We start from the raw sequence: 10,857 nt of genomic DNA, 5'->3' as shown, positions 1-10,857 counted from the left end.
TGAAAAGCACTGCTTTATTTCATTTCTGGCTTAACCTAAAGAATAAATAAATTCATTTATTCATGAATAAAGGAAGAAATTAGAGAAGAGAATTGCCCAGGCCTTAATTCTGTCTTTAGCAAAACTACTTTGCAGGACTTTGAAAGGTGAGAGTCAGAAGAGGTACTCAGGTAGTGACCATGATTTTGAACTCATTGGTAATGCTTAAAGAAACAGAAGATCCTGATGCTTATAAATATTTACTTAAATGGAAGTACTAAAAACATATTTTATGAAGTCTTTATAAATAGTTTTTATCTTAGATCTAGCAAGGTTCTTTGACACATACACACCAGCCATTCAGTTAGGAATTTCTTGAGCTAACGGAAGCTATCCTGCGATGCACTGTGCATTCCACTGCTCTACGTCATATTATTTGCAACAACGTCATTAGGATTAATATATGCTAACTTTGGCAGAATACACTGAGAATCTAATACAATAATGCAGTACCTATGCTGATGGAAGAGAACTCTTCCAGCCAGTCCCTAGCCCACCTGAAAACTTTTCCTCACTCCTTGGAAAGACTTGGTCAATGAAAAAAAAAAAAAAAAAAAGTAACTCAAAGAGAAACTATCATGCCAACTTCAAGTTTATAAGAGAAGAAAAGAGATGATCTAATATAGGCATATTTGTGATAAAGACTCAAATAAATACAAAAGAATGATAACATAGCTAGAATAATTAATTTTCAATAAGCAAAAGTAGAAGAATGATATATTAGTTGCTCAATTGGAAAAGATACTTCATAGATGATTTTAATCTACTTATGCACTCCACTTTGTTATACTAGTTTTAGTTTATAAATTATGAAATTGATATAAAAAATTCTAACATGCCCAAGTCAAAACAAACTATCAACTGCAGATATTATTTCCAAATGCAGACGTGTTAATTCCAATTTCAATTCTTTTCTATGATATCATTAAAAATTTTTTTTTAATATATTGACCAGAGAAAAGAAATTGAGAAGAAATCTACCTTTCAGAATAAATCTAAATGTGTCAGTGAGGCAAATAATAGTAACAGAGAGAAAAATTTCTTCAAATTTCTTCTTTATATCACAGAGATATTACAAGCCAAAGAGTGGCTTTGATTGGCCTCAAGGTCTCTAGGCCAAAGGGATTTGAACACTAATTTTAGAATTTTTATTTCTGATTCATTATTGGAAACTAATGAGTAAAAGGTGAACAATGAAATGAGTGGCTGAAAGAAAACAGGAGATGTGCCAGGAAGGTCAGATTTGAAAAAGGGAAACCATAAACCTTGAAGCCTGATAATGATGGGAACCTGAAAATAAATGGTAGGGTCACAACACAAAAGGCTCAAATATTATGGTAAAGAACACGAACTAATCCTATGTACAATGAAGAGAACCTGGATCCTCTTTGGCTAGCATAATTAATTGGTTAAAAATGTATTTTATGGCAAACCTTTCATAGCAAGTGGGGATATTGGAATATATGTGAAAGAAAAAGTTTAAAAATCTACTTTGCCCCCAAAAGGTGAATACATTTGAAAATGATTAAAAATAATATTTATTTAATATTTATTATTTATTTAATATTTATTCAGTGCTTATAGGATATCAGGCATACTCTATGCATTATCTTCAATTTAATACAGCCATGTCCCATTGGAATTATTTATTCCATTTTGTATGTGAGAAAACCTAGCCTCTTAGTTTAGATAAACTAGAAGATCTCGGAAAGCCACTTAGTGGGAGAATCAGGATTGAAGCTACTTTCACTCTTTATTATCCCACTTTCCTCTCATTTCCATCAAGTTACTTGACATTTCCAATAACTAGAATAATTAAATGATAGTAAGACTTTTACAATAGTTAACGGAAATTGTTTTTATGATGATCAAATGTATTTTACCCAGTGTCATTAGCAAGATGCCTATAAGCTGAGCCATAAAGTCAACTATTTATTGCAAACAAGGAAAAACTGGTCTCCTGTACTGTTTGAATTATAATGAAGGTAACAAGATTTCTGCAGCCTGGGAGTTACCCATTTCTGGTCATTTATCAACATAGTAATGAGATTATTAGCAAGTTGCTTTTCCTTTCTTTCTTTTTAAACGATCTTGATCCATTTGACTTCTTCCATTTGCTTGAATTGTAGGGAAAATAATTCAATACATACTAATGAATTCTCAATTTACATAAATCATTTCCCTATGTGATTTATAATCCTGATTTAAATATATCTCAAAGAAAGTCTATTATATGTATAGGCATAATTCTAATAATCATGCAGTTTATAATCTAAAAAAGGGAAAAGATTAGATGACCTCAAGCCACTCTGAAATGAGCCTTTTTTCTTACTTTTCACCTCTTTATCAGTCTGTCAATTAGAGAAATTAAGTATATTCCCCATCTTGCATTACTTTCAGCAATGCATTACTGTTGTAATGAGTAATTAAATTCTTTTACAAAATTGGTTAGATATTTTTACACTAAGAAAAGCATAAATAAATATGAATTCATGAATTTACCTATTTATGTCTTCTACAGTGTATTTTATGACAGCTTAATAAATTCCAAACACAATTTAGGGACTGGAAATAAGACTAAGAATGAAAGAACTCTTACAAAATTTACAATGTGTGAAGAGAGAAGAGATAGGATAAACAAACAAATAAGATAATTTTGGCTGCATTAAGGCAAAAAATCATGGCATGATAGACTTGGAGTGGGTGGATGTGTTTTTTCTTTTTTTCTTTCTTTCTTTTTTTTTTTTTTTTTTTTGTCTTTTTAATGGTGTGATAAGAAAAGTTGTCTTTAACACACTGACGCTTATCCTGAGACCTGTAAAACCAGGAAGAGTTAGCCCTTCAGACATGTGAGCAAGGAGTGTTCTGGCACAAGAAAGTACAGAGGAAATGAGGAAGGCTCAGCTCATCTCAGGAACATCAAGGGCAATGCCACTGAATGTGTTGAGTAAACAAACTATAGATGAGGGTCAGATCACTTCAGACATTATAAGCCATGGTAAGGAGTTTGGACTTTATTCTAGGTGTGATGGGAAGCCAGGGCAGGTGTTAAGCAAATGGATGATATAAACTACTTAGTTTAAACTCCACGAGAGCAAGAATCTTTGTCTCTTTTGTTTACTGATATTTCCCAAGTCTCTCAAACATTATCTGGTATGGAATTTGGGCTCAATTAATGTGTATTGAACTGAAAAAAAAAAAACACAACAAATATATAAAGATCTTTCTGCCATTTTTAGTAGAAGGAAACTTAAGTCCTAATGTTTTCTGAGTGAATAAATAAATGTATCATCTGAATCTTCCTGACAGTGATTCTTATTGTTAATAATAATGGTAATCATGGTAAGAATCTTTTCTTGATATTTAATTTCATTTGCTTTTGAAGCCTTATAGATACCTGGGTTGTTTGTTCTCTCTCAGATCTGAATTCCAAAAATCTACTAAAGCAAACAAACTCTCATGACAGGAAGGTAGATAATAATTCACGAGATTTTATTTGTGTCCATCTCATGATAAAAAAGAATAATTTGACCACTGCAGTAATACTTGATTAGTTCAGAAAAAAATACATTGTGTAACAGGTAATTCATTTAAAGTCATTAAACTGATGAATTATTTAATTTTCTCCAATTAAGTAAGCTGAGGTAGGTACTTCTTTATGTGAAGTAGTAATCATTGCATTTTCTGTGACACTTGGTCTGCTGGGATCAATGATTCTTTGTCCTCATCCTGTCATGGAAAACAAACAGGCTACAGCTGACAAACTTTGTATTTTCTTGCCAGTTGTTGTAAGACACTGTACTAACCATGGTGAAGATTGGTGAAATGAATGGATTCAGTGTGGTACATCCTCATAACCATAGATTGGCTATAACAGAGTTATTGTTCATTGACCAGGAACATACTCTTTCTTAGGCCCTGTATTATGAATAGTATTTTCTAACGTTTTCAATATTCTGCTTCGTGCTTTTTTGACATATCTACTATAGAAAATGCATTCCTCAGGCAGCCTCCGCTGATTGCATAAATGACTAGTTAGTTTATTCAATATTGATTAGAAAGTGAACTCATTATATCTTTTCCAATGGTAGAGTAAGAATGGAAAAACAACTTGTCTCAATTTGTTAAATAACCAAAGCAAAAAGAAGCAGTTTCAGAGAGTATAAATGAAGTAGTTTGGGTGTAGTGGTCCTAGAACTCATTTATAGATAAGTCATTGTGTTACCATTTACTCTGTTAGATCTAAGTCTCCCCATCTATAAAGTAAGAAGTTTTACCTTACTTAACATGAAAGTCCTATTACTAAATTGAGATCATTTAGAGTCAAGGGTCAGAAACCCAGTCAAACTTGTGTTAACTACTAAAGGGGAATTTGCTTGAACAATATGAGTTTCTCTTGAGGGACTAAATATAGAAAGTGAATTATACCTCAGTAAAGCTGAAAATGACAAGTAGGAAGTGAAAATTCACCTATAGTTCCTCTTCTTTGTCTTCAACATATGCATTTTCTCCATATGCATTTCTCTACATTTCTTCTGTGCTTCTATCAACTATCTCTGATTTCAATTCTATATGATCTTCTGGTTGAAATGTCTATGGAGATTGCCTAGAATCTTTGTATTCTAATTACAAATTACCAGGAGAAAAAAATAGTTTTGACTCACCTAGAGTCAGATGTCTAACAATGATCCAATCAATTTGACTCAGTCAGTCATTCGATGTTGGGGGGTTATGTGAGCTGATACTTACAGAAGAAAACAAACCAATTGAGTAACAAGTCCACTATAGGCCTCATAGCACCAGACAGTATGTACAAACTTCTATTTTTCTTCTATTCTTTCTTTCTCTTCTACTTTTCTTCTTGTATAAATTTATACTTTGTGTCAAGGGAAAATCCTGAAATAACCAAATTTTCTCAGGCAACAACATAGCAAGGATTTGGACTGAAAAAAACCTTTTTTTTTCCTACTCCTCATTGTGAGTAGGGATTCCAAATGGAAATTATTTTTCCCTTCCACTGAGTGCAGGGGTCAAGAGAAGCATGCTTTCTTGGAAGAAGAATGTCTTCTTTGGGTCCTTAGGCTTGTTTGTTGGTTTGTTTTTTCCTTCCCAGTCTTCCTTAGTGTTTCCACTTTGACAGATTCTGAATGTACTTCTTCCTTGTGCCTCATGCATTTCAAAAGCGTAAACTCAAGGCCTCCAAAGAAACTCATAGGCTAAGAGGTGACTATCTTTCACTTACCTCTAAGAGTTACTAATTTCACTAAATTTGAGAGCTTTACAATTTCCTTGCTTGTCTAGTAGTTTCAGCTTGGAAGTTTGTTCAGGGTCTTCCATCTGTCATCCTACAGTAAAACAAATTTTAGGCTATGGTTTTAAATGTAAACCGGAAATAAGTTTAGGTAATTTTTAAAAAGAATTTCATACTCACATATTAGATTCATAGAAAGTACATGGAATTGTCATTTATTCTTTCATTTGTTCTTATAGAAACTGTGAGCTTGACACTGATTTGGGGTGTGAAATAAAAAGATGACTTAGTCTTTTAAGGACCTTGAAACATTAAGGTCAGTTTCCTAATACATGGAAAGGTCTACTTTCTTGAGTCTCTCCAGGGAGAAGCATTATTATACTATTTTGTTGGTTGTTTCCTTATTATCAGAAAATAGAGAAGGAAGCGTTTAGATGTAGTAAATATGCTATTTCTATAGTTTTGGCACCTCTTTTTACAGCTATGGCTCCTCCTGCTTGTCTGTTTTAAGGATGTCACTTTGGCTTCTGAAAATGTAACTAATGATTGCTGTACATGCAATTTTCAGCCTCTAAACTGGCTAATGTTCAAACACTTTGTCAAATCTCTTTGTAATATTTGGATTAAAGTCATGAAAATGAAAAAGAAGGCAATGGTGAGAGAAATTTGCAGGCTGTAAAATCAGAACTAGCAAATGCTAATCAGCTGTATAAGTTAATTGGATTTTGAAAAGAACCAAAATGAGAATGTCGAAAGTAGATTAAGTTCAGACTTAATCAGACTAATATTAATTCTGATCAATTTACCTAATAATTTAGCCCCTTTCTTCCTTGAAAAATGGCATCCCTGCTTATATCTGGAAGAACTTCAGAATGGTAGCATATGGTGCAGGCATCTGTAAGCTGCAGCAGTAATTGGAGCTGCTATTTTGTGGTTTGGGCAAGACCACTAACTATTTCTGGAGCCCTGACATAATGGTAAACACAGTGCAGAGGCTAAACTTGAACACACAGGGTCCTAAGCACAGGCCAACTCTCTTAAAGCTGAAAACTAAGAATGTTTGAATATGATGTCTTTCCTACATCTTTTATCAGGTTTCCCAGCCCTTTATTTCCTTAGTGACTTCCAGGAGCCCTTTGGTTCTATAGGCCCATCTCTCAGCCCAAGTCCATGCACATCCAACCCTAGACACATAGTTTCTTTAGACCTTCTCCCACCCTAACATCAGATTATATTCCATGATCTATATTCCATGATCTTTGAATTTTACACTGTGAGCTAAGTAACTGGATAACTGAAAGCTTCAGTGTCTTTTAGATAATGAGGGCCTGTCCATTAAAACTCTTGCATTATTTTTATTATTATTATTTTCACTCTGAATATCAAATCAAGGAGTATCATGAAAGGGTTGCATAGCTTAAAGAAGCTACCACACTTACTCACCATGAACTCTATAACTGAATAATTATTCATTCATATTGACCAACTACAATCTGTATATAAAGTTGTAGCATTTCCCTTGATTTGAAACTGAGTCTACTTAATAATTTTCTTTTAATTTTATACACAAATATATGATACATTCCATAAAAACTATAAAAATGTAAGAATTTTGTCACTTGAGAAAACAATGAAATAGAAAATTCACTTGCATGTGAAGTTCAGCCCTAAATGATGCTACATATTTAGAGATTATCATTTATCCATGGGAGAGGATGTGAGTAGGAGATAGAGAATGAAGCCCTGGAGTATATTAAAACAACAACAAAAAAAAAGAGTTTTATTTTTCTATCCTCATAGTTGGGCACAAGTCTTTATACCTGAGTCTGACAGTAATACATTCAGGGTTAATACTCAGCATAATTTCCAATTAACCATTCCAGGATTTCTTCCTGGAAGACACTGTTTATTCTGTCTGTTAAATTTGGAAAGATTATAGGAAATAATTTCATCTGAAAATCTGAATTCAAATGAATATTAAAATCTGTTAAGATTTCCGGTGTCCCATAATTTCTGGGTTTGGTATAATGAAAATTCAAATTAGAACAAGATCCATGAAATAATTCTCATAAAAGTTGTATGTTACTGCTTTCTACCACAGAATAATAAGCCCAGGCCCTCCACTAGTATAATTTGTTCTTCCCTTCTGTCCTTCCTTCCTTCCTTCCTTCCCGCCTGCCTGCCTGCCTGCCTGCCTGACTGCCTTCTTTTGTTATTTTATATAGAGAAAGAGAGTAAACAAGTGGAGGAGAGGTGTAGAGGGAGAGAGAGAATCTTAGGGCACCTGGGTGACTCAGTCATTTAAGTGTCCGACTCTTGATTTTGGCTCATGTCATGACCTCACAGTTTTTGAGTTCAAACCCAGCATCAGGCTCTGCACTGCCAGTCCAGAGCCTGCTTGGGATTTGTTCTCTCTCCTTTCTCTCTGGCCCTTCCCCATGCATGTGTGCCCATGTTCGTTCTCTCTCTCTCTCTCTCTCTCTCTCTCTCTCTCCATCTCTCTCAAAATGAATAAATAAACTTAAAAAAAGAAAAAGAGAGAATCTTAAGCAGGCTCCACAATCAACGTGGAGCATGATGCAGGGCTCAGTCCCACAACTCTGAGATCATGACCTGAGCCAAACTCAAGAGTCAGATGCTCAACCCACTGAGCCACCCATGCACTCTAGTATAATTCTTTTTTATTTAAATTATGAGATGGCTTACCTTTCAACTAAGTAGTAGGTAGAGAGAATCTTGCATTGAGAAAATTCTATAATAATTTAACATTTTAAATCATTATTTCTCTTAATTTTAGCTTACTTCAGAGTTATGCAATCAACAATCACTTTATTAAGCTCTGTGTTGTGCCAGTGTGTGAAATAAATAATCTAAAACTAGTAATATGCAGTATAGAACAAACAATCAATAATTTAGAGTTAAGTGGCTTACTTCCACCATAAGTGTTAGAAGAGGTCAGAGCAGGAAAATGCTGAAAGCCAGAAAGGATTCAGGAAGTGGGATTGTAATTGGCCATAATTTAGGTGTTCTGAAAGGCAGAAAAGATACATCAGCTAAGAGAGCCTTTTCTCAACAGAAGAGAATGAGATATGATTACAATTAGAGAGATTACCAAAATCTTCAGTTAAAAAGCTCCTGTTATGTTTTGAGGTTCCCCATCAAAGGTATTATTTCATGGGGTGAAGAGCACAGGTCAAATTTACATACTAGTTCACGCTCTACCAACTTATAGTTATATGAGCTGGCAACTTACTTAATTTCCCCCATCCCAAATCTCCCAGGTCTGGAAATTGAAAAAAAAAATAATAGTATTTACCACATAGAAGGCTAAAAAGAGATAAAGAGGTTATCTAACAAAAACAAAGCATAAACAAAAACAAAACACAACAACAACAACAAAAAAACAAATTGCACTGTACCTGGAATGTAGTAGGACTGTTACTCCACACTACTTTTGTTTCAGAAGTTTATTGATGATCTTAATTATAGATGGAGAAGATATATACCTGCATTGTATCTATTCTAACATCACAAATTCTACCATTAAAAACGTATCCCCATGGATTATGCCTACATCACTCTCTATAATGGCTCATTCACGTAATGGAATATACCATTCACCTCCTTGTATGTCTTAGCAGTTCACTTATTGATCAAACATTTTCAATTGCTACCACTTTTCATTGTACCTTTTACATTGTTAGTGAGTATAAAATGGTTGAACCATAAAATAACTGTGTTGTGGTTAGGGGACAGTTTAGTACCATTACCTGAGAAGGGCAATTACATCTATGTTTTATCTGTATATACTGCATTTTTGTGTTTTTTTGAAAACCAAAAAATTCCCCCAATGTCGATGTTACTTAGCAATATGCTTCTCAATGATCTCATGAACAGATTTCTGCCTTGCACCCACAGTTTTCCATAATTTTGTTAGGAACTTCCAGTTGCTCATGTCATTTGAAACCTGGGTTCATCCTTAAGTATTCTGCTTTTTTTACATTTTATATCTGATCTGTCAAAAAAAATCTAGTTGATTGTGCTTTCAATATAGCCACATATCTATTCATTTCCCTCAATCTTCACTATAGCCACTGTGGTTCTAGCCATAAGAATCTCTCATCTGGATTACTACAATAGCTTCATAACATATCACCCTGTTCCCATCCGTGAAATTGTATAGTCTTCCAACAGCTGCAGAAAGGATTTATTTAAATATAAGATTTCATAGATATTCTTTTATTTTATTTTCTTTTTTTGAGAGAGAGAGAAAAAGAGAGAGAAAGCACACATGTGGCAGGGGAAGAGGGAGAAGGAATCTTAAGTAGGTTCCATGCTCAGTGCTGAGCCCGATGCAGAGCTTGATCCTACGACACTGGGATTGTGACCTGAGCCAGTATCAGAGTTCGATGCTTAAGTGACTGAGCCACCCAGGCACCTCACATAGATATTCTTTTCAAACTTTGCTAACTGTCCCTCTTTATACTCAATAAAAATGGAATTACCTTAAGGCTCTACTTGATCATGTCCTCCATTACTACTGTGGTGTCTATTGTGCATGGTTCACTCCATTCCAGTCTTAACAGGCTTTCTTACTTGTCCTTCAAACATAGTAGTTATGTTCACATCTAATGACAAGTTCTCAAAATTTTTCCTTCACCTGGACTGCTCTCTCCATTGATATGTACATCTGCTATCTTCACCTTCTTCAATCTAAATTCTTAGCCTTTAAATGAGGCTTACCTTTATTACCCCTTGCCACTTATTCTGTAAACTATGTCCATGCTACATATGCAGTTCAGCATCACTGATAGAAAACCTGCTGTTCTTTCATTTTTCTTCCCATTAGACTTATTTTATATATATTTATACATATATGTACATATGTGTGCATATGGATATACATATATAATTTTATTCGTTGTCTTTTCCCCCTGTAGATTAGAGAAAACATTTAGAATAGTTCCTCGCACAAAATTATTGTTCAAAAATATTTTGTGAGTGAATGAAAGAATGAATTGCAATTATGATTATGTGGTGATTGTTGCCAAGTATAAAATGCTCTGGGATTATCTAACAGGAAAACCTTGCTAAGACCGTCATGACAGAAAAGTCATACTAAAGAAAATAGTATTTATGTGGAAGTCTGAAAGAGGAGTAGGAATTAGCTCCACATGGGAGCCAAGCATTTAAGAACAATGAAAACAGAAAAGTGTGTTTCTTGGTCCTAAGGCAAAAGAAGCATGACCTGTTTGAGGAATTTAAGGAAAGACAAAATGACGGATGCCATAGATAGAATGGAGAGTAACTGCTGATGATGCTAAAAATTTAACTGAGTATTTTCCCAAGGATTCTCCTATTTGGAGCAGGTGTATCTTTTATTTAGCATTCTCAATTAAAATAGATTAGGAATCAATCAACTAACTATGATGTTGTGGAGATTTCCAGTTAGTTTTTTGTTACTAAACAACTGAGTGCGTATATCCAGGTCTTTAAACCTGGGTTGCCTACAGGAGGGTGGGTGGGGCATGAAAAGTTTCTCTGAGACTGTTCAGTAATTCGTATGG

The sequence above is a fragment of the Leopardus geoffroyi genome, chromosome A3 (genome assembly GCF_018350155.1).
Source record: "Leopardus geoffroyi isolate Oge1 chromosome A3, O.geoffroyi_Oge1_pat1.0, whole genome shotgun sequence".
NCBI classification, from domain to species: Eukaryota; Metazoa; Chordata; class Mammalia; order Carnivora; family Felidae; genus Leopardus; species Leopardus geoffroyi.
Note: the sequence above shows the minus strand (reverse complement) of the source record.